We start from the raw sequence: 12,989 nt of genomic DNA on the forward strand, positions 1-12,989 counted from the left end.
ACAAACCATAAGCGACTCTTAATCATAGGAAACAAACTGAGGGTTGCTGGAGGGGAGGAGGGTAGAGGGATGGGGTAACTGGTTAATGGACTTTGGGGAAGGTATGTGTTGTAATGAACACTGGGTATTATATAAGACTGACGAATCATAGACCTGTACCCCTGAAACAAATAATACATTTTATGTTAATTAATTGAATTTACATTTTAAAAATAAAAATTTTTAAAAAGTCAGTGCTAGACACCTCATCCCTTGAAAACCACTGACTCAAATTCTATAATTTACAGAGCTCTGATAGCTCAGTAAAAAACCAGCAAATACAATTTGTGTCAGTCTGTAATTACCCTCTCATCTTTTAGCAGTCAGATATACTGCTTCCCTTGATAGCTTTTAAAATTTCACCTTATGAAAGAGGCCCTTCCTAACATACTATATGCCATATTCTGTATCCCTACAGGATTATTTCTCACTCTCCTAAAATGGCTGCGTCTTACCTGCTTTACCAATTCTGGAAAGGCAGCCATGGTTTAGGGAAAGAAGCACTGTATCTATATTACATTTATTGTAAATCTGGCTTTATGCTCCCTGCCTGCTATTCCCCACTAGACAATTTTAAGAAAGCAGTTTAACTCTTAGCTTTTGTTTCTTTTGTAAAACAGAAATAGTTACACCTAACAGAATTGTTAGGATTAAGTAAGGTAACATGTGAAAGGGCTGGGAAGATATCAAATCACAGTACTTTTTCTTTTTTTTCTTTTTTTTATTTTTTTTTATTTTTTTATTTTTTTATCTTTTTTTTTTTACTTTTTCTTTTTTCTCCACTTTTCTGTGGAAGAGTAATTTCACAATCTATGCCTTCTGATAGATGAATAAATTAATCTAATTCTTCCATCAGGATTGTCTACTGCTACTTATGTTAAAAAAATGTTGATCATTCAAAACTCTGCCAATGTAGAAGTAGTGGATCCTTTCTCAGTTCTTTTTACTTGGGGTCACTTCTCAAGTTCTTTTGGCATTCTTTGTACACCCATTATGTGCATGGCCCCTGTTATGTCTCATTTCTCTTTTATGAAAAAACATCCTGAAATACAGCTGACCCTTGAACAACACAGGGGTTAAAGGCACCAGCACCCCCCCCATGCAGCCAAAACTCCACATATAAATTTGACTCCCCAAAAACTTTACTAATAGCCTACTGTTGACTGAAAGCCTTACTGATAACATAAAGTCAATTAACACATATTTTGTACATTACATGTATTATATACTGTATTCTTACAATAAACTAGAGAAAAGATTAAGAAAATCATAAGTAAAATACATTTATAGTATGTACTATAAAAAAAAATCTATGTATAAGCAGACCTGTGCAGTTCAAACCCATGTTGTTCAAGGACCAATTGTACTTAGAGTTTGATCAGGGTTTTCACAGATGAAAAGTAGGCAGCAATGCAGATAATCAGAGTGGCATAGATGATCAGAATGAAAGGTAGCGGAAGATCAAAGAACTCCAAATGCTTTCAAAAGAGAAATCTCCAAGGATTAGTAAATTTTCAACAAGCTAAGATAGGATGTACATAAAGGGGGCCAAAGAGGAAGAGTGATGAATTAGGGATGGACTTGAAGGACTTGAAACTTTTGGATGTAGAAGAAATTTTCTGGGACCTTTTATCCTCCAGCTGATTATCTGAAGTGACTAGAGAAGGGGAAAATTTGAATAAACCAACCTTTCAACTGGATGCTCGTAACATCCATATTTGAAGGGGAACACCTCTGCATGCAGAGCCCCATTTTCCACGATATCTCTGCTAGTCTTCTACTCTATAAAGAGCTTAATGAGTAATCAATTATTGTGTTTTACAATCCTTAATTTTATTTGTCTTTCAGTTTGGCTTCTATCTCAACCTTGGCTTTTATTCATCTCTGTCTCAAACTTTTGTTTGCTCAAAGTGATAGAAACAGTCAACAATAAATCTGTGCTCACAAATGAGAATGGGAATTCTACTGGCCACCCCACTGAGTTCATCTGAGTCATGTTAGTGTTGGCTTGGCCTCTAAGAATAATGTGCTTTGGTGTATTTCAAGCACCAAGTCAGAATTAAGTCTCAATTGGGAGGAATGAGTACCTGGTTAAAAGATATCAGAATGCCATACCATGAGATTAAGAGAAATGGTTTGATCACTCATAGCAGGCCTAGGCTGACTCTAGAAGTTGTAATGAAGAGAGAAATGAGGTCAAGACCTACCATAAAGAACAGGGCAAATGGAGGGATATGTGTTGTTGGATCCAAATAAGTCAGTAACAGTGTCACCTATGTTCCAGTTTCTCCTCAGATCAGTAATATCTGACAGAGACATTTTATGCTCATATTGTCTAGTTGTTTAATAGAAAAGATTGGTAATGGGACATGGCATGTAAGAGGTTTTAAGATGTTCTCTCTTGTAAAAAAAATTATTTGTAACTTGTGAAAATGAGTAGTTCCTCAAGACATGCCAATAACTAAGCCTACAGCACACTCACAGTCTACTTTAAAATCTGTTTTCTAGGTATACAATGGGTCTTTTCCACTTTCTAGTCTTTTGCGCTACAACAGAATGAAAAACAAAACTAAAGATAAAGATTAAAAGAGATGATGGACTAGTGAGTAGAAAAAGAAGGAACAGGTGGCCTTTGGAGACTGCTATGAGATCTTGCACCTGAAGTAGAGGAAAAGTGGCCTTGCGGAAGAACACTGAACTTGGAATCAGATTATTTGGATTCAAATGCCGGCTCTACATTTTTCTAGCTTTGAGATCACTTAAAGTCTTTGATATACTTATGAAATGGGAAGAATAATTCTTACCCAATACTGGATTCCCTCCAATATGAAACAATTGCTATTCTGACAATCACTGTGTTCATGTTTAGTATGCCCTCTCCCTCCTTTTCATAAGCTTATACATCTTGGCTTCTTCCGTTAAAACTTTCTTGACCACCCTATATCAAAGAAATCTTCCTTGTAGCACTCTCTCTCACTCCTTTCACATTTAAGTAGTATATAGCATATGCTATTTCTGCATGTATTATAACCAAACATCCTGATTCTTTTATTACAGTACAGATTTTTTAAAAGTTATTCCAATGTCTCCACAGGAACATGTGTACTTACACCACAAATCCAAATTTTTTATATGAAAAATAGGAATAGTGTATCTTGTCCCCGCAGTTAAAATATGATGTCATCAAGGGAAGGAGGCACATTTGAGAGTTTGAAATTCTCCTATTTCAGGTCCCTAGTATAGAATTGGGAACAGAGTAGGCATTAGATAAGGCAGATTGATCAATAGTTGGGTCAGTATGGGCCAATCAAATGTACACATTTCCTGGAAATAAGCAGATTCCCAGATGTGGGATATGCTAAATGTCCTTGAATCTAAGAATGCTACTCTACAGATAACTTCTATATAGGTTGTAAACAGTGGATACATAATACACAGCAAAAATGCTCTGTAATCCCATTGGCTTTCATGCCTTTCCCTTTACTAAAGTGATCTAACCAGGACTTTATATATCTAACCACCACTTTCATATCTAAAGGACTTTTAACACTTTTACAGATTTTTCTCTTCTCTCAAATTAGTTCTCTTTACTAATTTCTCTCAATTCTCACAAAATGATCTCTAGATAAGTAAATCAGACATTATTATCTCCACCTTAAAGATAAGGAAATCAGGAGAGGGAAGATGGCAGCTGAGTAGGAGGACCCTGGACTCATCTCATACCACAAACACAACTAGGTAACTATCAAATCATCCTAAATAACACAGAAATTTACCTGAAGACTGACAGAACAAATTCCACAAGTACAGGGAAAGAAGAGGCAACATCTAAGAAGGTAGGAAGGGTCAATATGTGGTATAGGGAGAAACAGATCACAGGTGCTGTGGAGGGGAAGCTCTGGTTGCAGGGAAGGGTGAAAGAGAGAGGAACACACAGGGAAATGCACAAGGAGGTTTCCCCAAAGCCAATGGCTTGGAAAGTGAGAGGGGTTGAATTTCATGAGTTCTTGCAACCAACAGGACTTAAAGCCTGGAGTTTTAAAGGTCAGCAGGCTTGACTGGGATAGAGCCTGAAGGACACTGCCCTGCTCCTGGAGAGAAGGCAAGCAAACAACCCAGGGGCAGACAACATGGACACAGCCATCTGAAAAATGCCTGGAACACACAGCAGAGAGATTATTTGCTCTTCTCAGAGCACACCCTGACAGGCATAATTCATGGAGACACTTCTCAGGGAACAAAGGAGCTGGTTGTGCCATTTTCCTCTCCTGCCCCTCAATATAAGCACAGAGGAACCTGCAGGAAGCAGGAGATTGCTAACCCTGGCTGTCTACCTTGCTTACACCATGCCCCCCCCCCCCACACACACCCCCACCTCCTCAACCCCCCCCACCCTCTGGCAGGACAGCCCTTCTCGGGTTACTCTGTCCCAGCATGTCAGGCCTCTCCCTCAAAAGACCAACACAAACCCCTGCACACAGTGTCTTCCAGCCAGAGAGTTCTGCAGGGAAGTAGTGTCAGGTCTCATTTCACAAGCAGACCAGAGCATACCCAGTTAAAACTTGCCATACTCAGGCCAGGGACCAAACACTGCCTACTGCAGACAAGGAGAGGCTCTACAGAAAACTGGCGTGAAGGATAGGGCAGCCAAAACACAACACCAGAGGGCATGCAGCACCCAATGGAGACACTCCCTGAAGTGCCAGGCCTTGAGCATGACATGACCTCTTCTTTCCTATCAAGAGTAGGAGACGTAACTGGCTTTTCTGACACCCAGAAAAAAGCAGAGACTTGAACAAAATGCCAAGATGGAGGAATTTATCCCAATTTAAAGAACAAGATAAGGCCACAGCCAGAGATCTAAGGGGAAAAAATATAACTAAAATGCTTAATGGAGTACTTAAAGCAACAATCATAAGGATACTCACTGGGCTTGAGAAAATCATGGAAGACATCAGTGAGATGCTTACTACACAGATAAAAGAGCTAAAAAAGAATGAATCAGAGATGAAGAATGCAATAAACAAGATGGGAAACAAGCTCGAAGCAATGAACAGTAGACTGGAAAAAGCAGAAGAATGAATTTATTACATAGAAGACAAAATAATGGGAAAAAATGAAGCTAAACGAAAGAAAGAAGAATTATACAACACAAGAACAGACTTAGGGAACTCAGTGACTCCATCAAATGTAATAACATTTTTATCAAAGGAGTCCCAGAAGAAGAAGAAGAGACAAAAGGGGGCAGAGAATTTATTTAAGGAAATCATAGCTGAAAATTTCCCTAATCTGGGGAAGGAAACAGACATCCAGATCCAGGAGATACTGATCAAAAATCAACAAAACCGGGAGTGGGAGGTGCTGTCTCTGTTAGTTAAGCATCTGCCTCTTGATTTTGACTCAGGTCATGATCTCAGGATTGTGAGATCGAGTCCCACATCAGGCTCACGCACTAGGTATGGGACCTGCTTGGGATTCTCTCTGCTTCTCTCTCTTTTAAAATAATAGTAATATCAAAAATCAACAAAATCAGGCCAACACAAATACACATTATAATTAAATTTGCAAAATGTAGTGATAAGAAAAAAATATTAAAGTCAGCAAGACCAAAGAAATCCTTAAGACCCATCTCAACAAAAATTTGGCAAGCCAGAAGAGAGTGGCATGGTATATTCAACATGCTAAATGGGAAAAATCTACAGCGAAGAATACTTTCTCCAACAAGATATCATACAGAATAGAAGGGGAGATAAAAGAGTTTCCCAGGCAAATAAAAACTAAAGGAGCTCATGACCACTAAAACAATCTTGCAAGAAATGCTAAAGGGGACTCTGAGTGCAAAGGAGAGGCCAAAAGTGACAAAGACAAGAAAAAAAGAGTAAAAATCTCCAGAAACAACAACAACAACAACAACAACAACAACAAAAAACCCAAGTAACAAAATGGCACTATATACATGACAATAATTGTCATGGATAATGTAAATGTAATGTAAAATGTACATAAATGTACATTTATGTAAATTACATAAATGTAAATGGACTAAATGCTCCAGTCAAAAGACATAAGGTATCAGAATGAATAAAAATCGAGACCCATCTGTATGCTGACTACAAGAGACTTATATTAAACCTAAAGACATAGATTTAAAGTGAGGGGATGGATATTTCTTATACAAATGGATGTCAAAAGAAAGAGTATGAATATTTATATCGGACAAACTAGACTTTAAAACAAAGACTAAAAAGAGACAAAAAAAGGCACTATATGACCATAAAGGAGACACTCCAACAAGAAGATATAACAATTGTAAATATGTATGTACCAAACATGGGAACATACAAATATATAAAACAATAACAAACATAAAGGAACTAATTGATAACAGTCCAATAATAGGAGGGGCCTTTAACACCCCATCAATGGATTAACAATCTATTAACAGACATCAATGATTATTGATTACTGATTATTGATTATTATTATATAGATTATATATCTAATCAATTATTGATTATTATTATATAGATTATATATCTAATTATGATATGTTATTAAGAAAAATTTTGGAAAGATGACAAATACATGAAGGTTAAAGAACAACCTATTAAAGAATGAATGGGTTAACCAGGAAATCAAAGAAGAAATAAGAAGAAATAAAAAAAATACATGGAAGCAAATGAAAATGAAAACATGACAGTCCAAAACCTTTGGGATGCAACAAAGATGATCCTGAGAGGGAAGTATATTGCAATCCAGGCTTACCTCAAGAAGCAAGAAAAGTCTCAAATACACACCATAACGTTACCCCCAAAGGAGATAGAAAAGGACCATCAAATGAAACCTAAAGCCAGCCAGGGAATTAATAAAGATTAGAGCAGAAATAAACGATATAGAAACAAACAAACAACAACAACAACAAAAACAGTAGAACAGATCAGCGAAACTAAGAGCTGGTTCTTTGAAGGAATTAATAAAACTGATAAACCCCTAGCCACAATTATCAAAAAGAAAAGAGAAAGGACCCAAATAAATAAAATCATGAATGAGAGAGGAGAGATCACAACCAACACCACAGAAAGGCAAAACATTAGAAGAGACTATTATGGAAAGTTATATGCCAACCAACTGGGCAATGTGGAAGAAATGGGGAAATTACTAGAAACATATAAACTACTAAAACTGAAACAGGAAGAAATAGAAAAATTTGAACAGACTGATAACCAGCAAAGAAATTTAATCAGCAATCAAAAATATCTCAACAAATGAAAGTACAGGGCCAGATGGCTACCCAGAATTATATCAAACATTTAAAGAGTTAATACCAGACACATGAAAAGATACTCAATATCACTCATCATCAGGGAAATGCAAATCAAAACCATGATGACATACCACCTCACACCTGTCAGTTTGGCTAAAATTAACAACACAGGAAACAACAAGTGTTGGCAAGGATGCAGAGAAAGGGGAACCCTCTTACACTGTTGGTGGGAATGCAAACTGGTGCAACCACTCTGGAAAACACTATGGAGGTTCCTCAAAAGGTAAAAATAGAACTACCCTATGACCCAGCAATTGCACTACTAGGTATTTATAATAAGGATACAAAAAATACTGATTCCAAGGGGCACATGCACCTTGATGTTTACAGCAGCATTATCAACAATAGCCAAATTATGGGAAGAGCCCAAACATCCATCAACTGATGAATGGATAGAGAAAATGTGGTATATATTTACAATGGAATATTACTCAGCCATCAAAAAGAATGAAATCTTGCCTTTTGCAATGACGTGAATGGAGCTAGAGTGTATTATGCTAAGCATAATGGGATTGATTCTTTGATTTCTCTTTCTGCTGAGTAATACCATATGATTGCACTCATATGTGGAACTTAAGAAACAAAACAGATGAACATAGGGGAAGGGAGAAAAAAGAGAGGGATGCAAAACCTAAGAGTCTCAACTGTAGAGATCAAACTGAGGGTTCCTAGAAGGGAGGTGTTTGGGGGATGAGCTAAATGGGTGATGGGTATTAAGGAGGGCACTTGTAATGAGCACTGGGTGTTATATGTAAGTAATAAATCACTAAATTCTACTCCTTAAACCAATATTGCACTACATGTTAAGTAACTAGAATTTAAAAAAGAAAACTTTAAAAAATAAAAATAATGAAGAGTTAATACCTATTCTTCTCAAACTATTCCAAACAACAGAAATAGAAGGAAAAAACTTCCAAACTCATTCTATGAGGCTAGCATTACCTTGATTCCAAAACCAGACAAAGACCCCATTAAAAAGGAGAATTACAGGCAAATATCCCTGATGAATATAGATGCAAAAAATCTCAACAAAATACTAGCAATTTGAATCCAACATACATTAAAAAAATCATTCACCACAATGAAGTGGGATTTATTCCTGGGCTGCAAGGGTAGTTCAGTATTCACAGATCAATGTGACACATCACATTAATAAAAGAAAAGATAAGAACCATGTGATCCTCTCAAAAAGAAAAGAGAAAGGACCCAAATAAATAGAATAATGAATGAAAGAGGAGAGATCATAGCCAACACTAAAGAAATACAAACAATTATAAGAACACGTTATGAGCAACCAAAGGCCAACAAATTAGGCAATCTGGAAGAAAGTGATGCATTCCTAGGGATGTATAAACTACCAAAACTGAAACAGGAAGAAATATAAAACCTGAACAGACCCAAGAGGTGCAGCAAGATGGCAGAAGAGTAGGGGACCTCATTTCATTTGGTCCCTTGAATTTAGATGGATATCTCGCAAACCATTCTGAACACCCATGAATTCAGCCTGAGATCTAAGAAAATACATCTGGAACTCTGCAAGTAGAAAAGTGATTGCTCTTTGCAAGGTGGGAGGTGCAGAGTTATGAATTTTCAGGGAGATATTGGAAGATGAAAGGAGGGGGGAGGAAGCCTCCACAAGCTGGCCACTGGAAAGTAATATAACACCAGAGCATAAAATTGGAACCCTTAGAAAACTGCTCCAGCGAGAGACATCTGGAGATGAAAAGGGAGGAATTCTAAGTGAGTCATTGTGGTCTCAGGATCCCAGGAGACACAGAAAGAATGGGGGTGCCCGAACCGATAGAATACCCAAGCAGTGGGGCGACAAAACTGGTATGGTCAGCGAGCCCAGGAGGGACTCTCAGCTTGGGCTGCCAGGCCAGTCGAGTGTCTGCTCTTTGCCTGAGCACCCTGAAAAGGACTGGAAAGCACAGGCTATTTACCATTTCCTGGGAGAGGTGAAGTGGCTGTGCCCGTGACAAGACAACAGCTCTCAGGGTGGCAGCAGCCCCAGAAAGGACAGTACGGGGGCACCCAGCCTTGGCCCGGGAGCAGTGGAGCAGGGTGCGTGCAGGAGCCTGCAACCACTCATGGTCCCAGGGCACACCAAGGCAGTGACGCTGGTGGGTCCCTGGGACTCCCCACGGAAGGATTGCAGAATTTGGCACACACAAAAGTGAAAACTGTTTGTCCCAGAGGGTTTATTGAAGAGGGGGTCCATGATCTCTCAGCTCTGGGCTAGAGATCTGGGCTCAGTCATTTTTGCTCTGATCCTCTGAGGAGGTGCAGAAAGCCTCCAGGGAACAAAAGCCACACAGAGGTCCAGCTTCCACTGAGCCTATTTTCCTAAAAGGGTTGGGGCAAATCCGCCTAGGCAAAGACACCTGAGAAGGAGCACAGCGGGCCCCTCCCCCAGAAGACAGACTGGAAGAACAGGTGGATCACAACTTTATGGACTCCACAAGACTGTAAAACTCCAGTGCCAGGGGAAAATAGGATGTTGAGCTACAGATGTTTTCTCACAACTCGTTTATCTTTCAGGCTAAAATATTCCATTTCTTTTTTTCTTTACCTTTTCCCATTTCAACTAGATTCTTATTTTACCAAATTATGTTTCTAAGATGCTTTTTAACTTATTTTTTACATCTACATTTTATAGATATAGGCTTCATTTTAGTCCTTTTTTCACTCTATTCAATTTTATATATATATTTTATATACATTTTATTTTTATATATTATATATTTTTATATATTATATAAATTATATATAAATATATTACATATTTTATATATATATGTGTGTGTGTGTATATATATATCCCTTATATAAACTATGTAAATTTTGCTTTCTTTGCAATTTTGGGATGTAGTGTCTTCTAACACACAGACCAAAATTCAATCAGGAACAAGTGGATCATCCTCTTTTGTCCACCTTGTGAGATTATAGTCTCTCTCCCCTACCTTTTTTTATTGTTTTGTTTCATTTTGGTTTTCTTTGCTTTTCTGTTGGGTCTTCTGACCACTTCAGATTTTTCTAGGGTGTATTTTGTTTGGGTCGTGGTTGATATTTTGGACTCTGCTCATTCACTCACCAATCCTTCTCTGGGCAAAATAAGTAGAAAGAGGAAGTCACAACAAAAGAAAGAACCAGAGGCAATGTTCTCTGCCACAGAGCTAATCAATATGGATATAAGTAAGATGTCAGAGATGGAATTTAGGATAGCAATCACAAAGTTAATAGCTAGGCTGGAGAAAAGCAAAAGTGACAGTACAAAATCTCTAAGGGCAGAAATGAAATCTAACCAGGCCAAACTTAAAAATGCTATGAATGAGATGCAGTCTAAATTGGATGCTCTAACAGCTAGGGTCAATGAGGCAGAAGAGAGAATAAGTGATCTAGAGGAGAGTACAGGCTGATGGAAAGGAAGTAGAGGAAAAGAGAGAAAGACAACCAATAGCCCAAGAAGAGAGGTTTCGAGAATTTAATAATGCCTTCAAGCGAACCAATGTCAGAATTATTGGGATCCCTGAGGGAGTGGAGAGAGAGAGAGAAGGCTAGAAGGTATATTTGAGCAAACCATAGCTGAGAACTTCCCTAATCTGGTGAAGGAAATAAGCATTCATGTCCAAGAGGCAGAGAGGACCCCTCCCAAAATCAATAAAAATAGATCAACACCCCAACTTATAATAGTGAAGCTTGCAAATCTTAGAGATAAAGAAGCTAGCCTGAGAACATCCAGGGAGAGGAGTTTCCTTATGTACAAGAGGAAGTAACATCAGAATAACATGAGACCTATCCACAGAAACCTTGCAGGCCAGAAAGGGGTGGCAAGATATATTGAAGTTACTAAATGAGAAGAACCTGCTGCCAAGAATACTTTATCCAGCAAGGCTGTCATTCAGAATGGAAGTAGAGATAAATAGTTTCCAGGACAGAAAGAAACTGAAAGAATATGTGACCACCAAGCCAGCCCTGCAAGAAAAATTAAGGGGGATACTATAAGTGAAGAGAGACCCCAAGAGTAACATAGACCAAAAGTAATAAAGTCAATCTACAAAAACAGGGACTTTACGAGCAATACAATGGCACTAAATTCATATCTTTCAATAGTTACTCTGAATGTAAATGAGCTAAATGCTCCAACCAAAAGACACAGGGTATCAGTTTGGATAAAAAAAAAAAGCAAGAACCATCCATATGCTGTCTACAAGAGACTCATTTTAAACCTAAAGACACCTCCAGACTGAAAGTGAGGGGGTGGAGAACAACTTACCATGTTAACGGACCTCAAAAGAAAGCTGGCATAGCAATCCTCACACCAGACGAATTAGATTTTAAACCAAACACTGTAGTAAGAGATGGAGAGGGACACCATATCATACTTAAAGGGTCTATCCAACAGGAAGATCTAACAATTGTAAATACTTATGCCCCCAGCATGGGAGCAGCCAATTATAAAAACAAATTAATAACCAAAGTAAAGAAACATATTGATAAAAATACATTAATAGTAGGGGACTTCAACACCCCACTCACAGCAATGGACAGATCATCTAAGCAGAAGATCAACAAAGAAACAAGAGCTTTTAATGACACACTGGACCAGATGGACTTAACAGATATATACAGACCATTCCATTCTAAAACAACAGAATACTCATTCTTCTTGAGTTCACACGGAACTTTCTCCAGAATAGACCACCTACTGGGTCACAAACCAGGTCTAAACTATCAATACCAAGATATTGAGATTATTCCCTGCATATTTTCAGACCACAATTCTTTGAAACTAGAACTCAATCACTATAGGAAATTCAGAAGGAACTCAAACACTTGGAGGTTAAAAAGTATCCTGCTAAAGAATGAATGGTCAGCCAGGAAATTAAAGAAGAAAAAAAAATTCATGGAAACCGTGACACCTGGGTGGCTCAGTAGATTAAACATCTGCTCTCAGCTCAGGTCATGATCCCAGGGTCCTGGAATTGAGTCCAGAATCAAGCTCCTTGCTCAGAAGGGAGCCTGCTTCTCCCTCTACCTGCTGCTCCCCACCCCCTGCTTGGACTCAGCCAATCTCTCTCTCCCCCTCTCTTTCTCTCTCTCTCTTTTTCTGACAAATAAATAAATAAAATCTTTTTAAAAATTCATGGAAACTAATGAGAATGAAAAAACCTGTTTTCATTTCTGTTCAAAACCTCTGGGATATAGCAAAAGTGGTCCTAGTAGGGAAGTACACAGCAATACAAGCCTCTCTCGAAAAATTAGAAAAATCCCAAATACACAAACTAACCTTACGCCTGGAAAAACAACAGCAAATAAAGCCTAAACCAAGCAGAAGAGAAAGAATAAAGATTAGAGCAGAAATCAATGAAATAGAAACCAGAACAGAACAGATAAACGAAACTAGAAGCTGGTTCTTTGAAAGAATTAATAAGATCGATAAACTTCTGGCCAGACTTATCCAAAAGAAAAGAGAAAGGACATAAATTAATAAAATCATGAATGAAAGGGGAGAGATCATGATCAACACCAAGGAAATACAGATAATTTTAAGAACATACTCTGAGCAACTATACGCCAACAATTAGGCAAATCTGGAAGAAATGGATGCATTCTTGGAAATTTA

Source organism: Callorhinus ursinus, unplaced genomic scaffold (genome assembly GCF_003265705.2).
Source record: "Callorhinus ursinus isolate GAN/ISIS: 27379988/994484 unplaced genomic scaffold, GSC_fseal_2.0 scaffold40, whole genome shotgun sequence".
Lineage (NCBI taxonomy): Eukaryota > Metazoa > Chordata > Mammalia > Carnivora > Otariidae > Callorhinus > Callorhinus ursinus.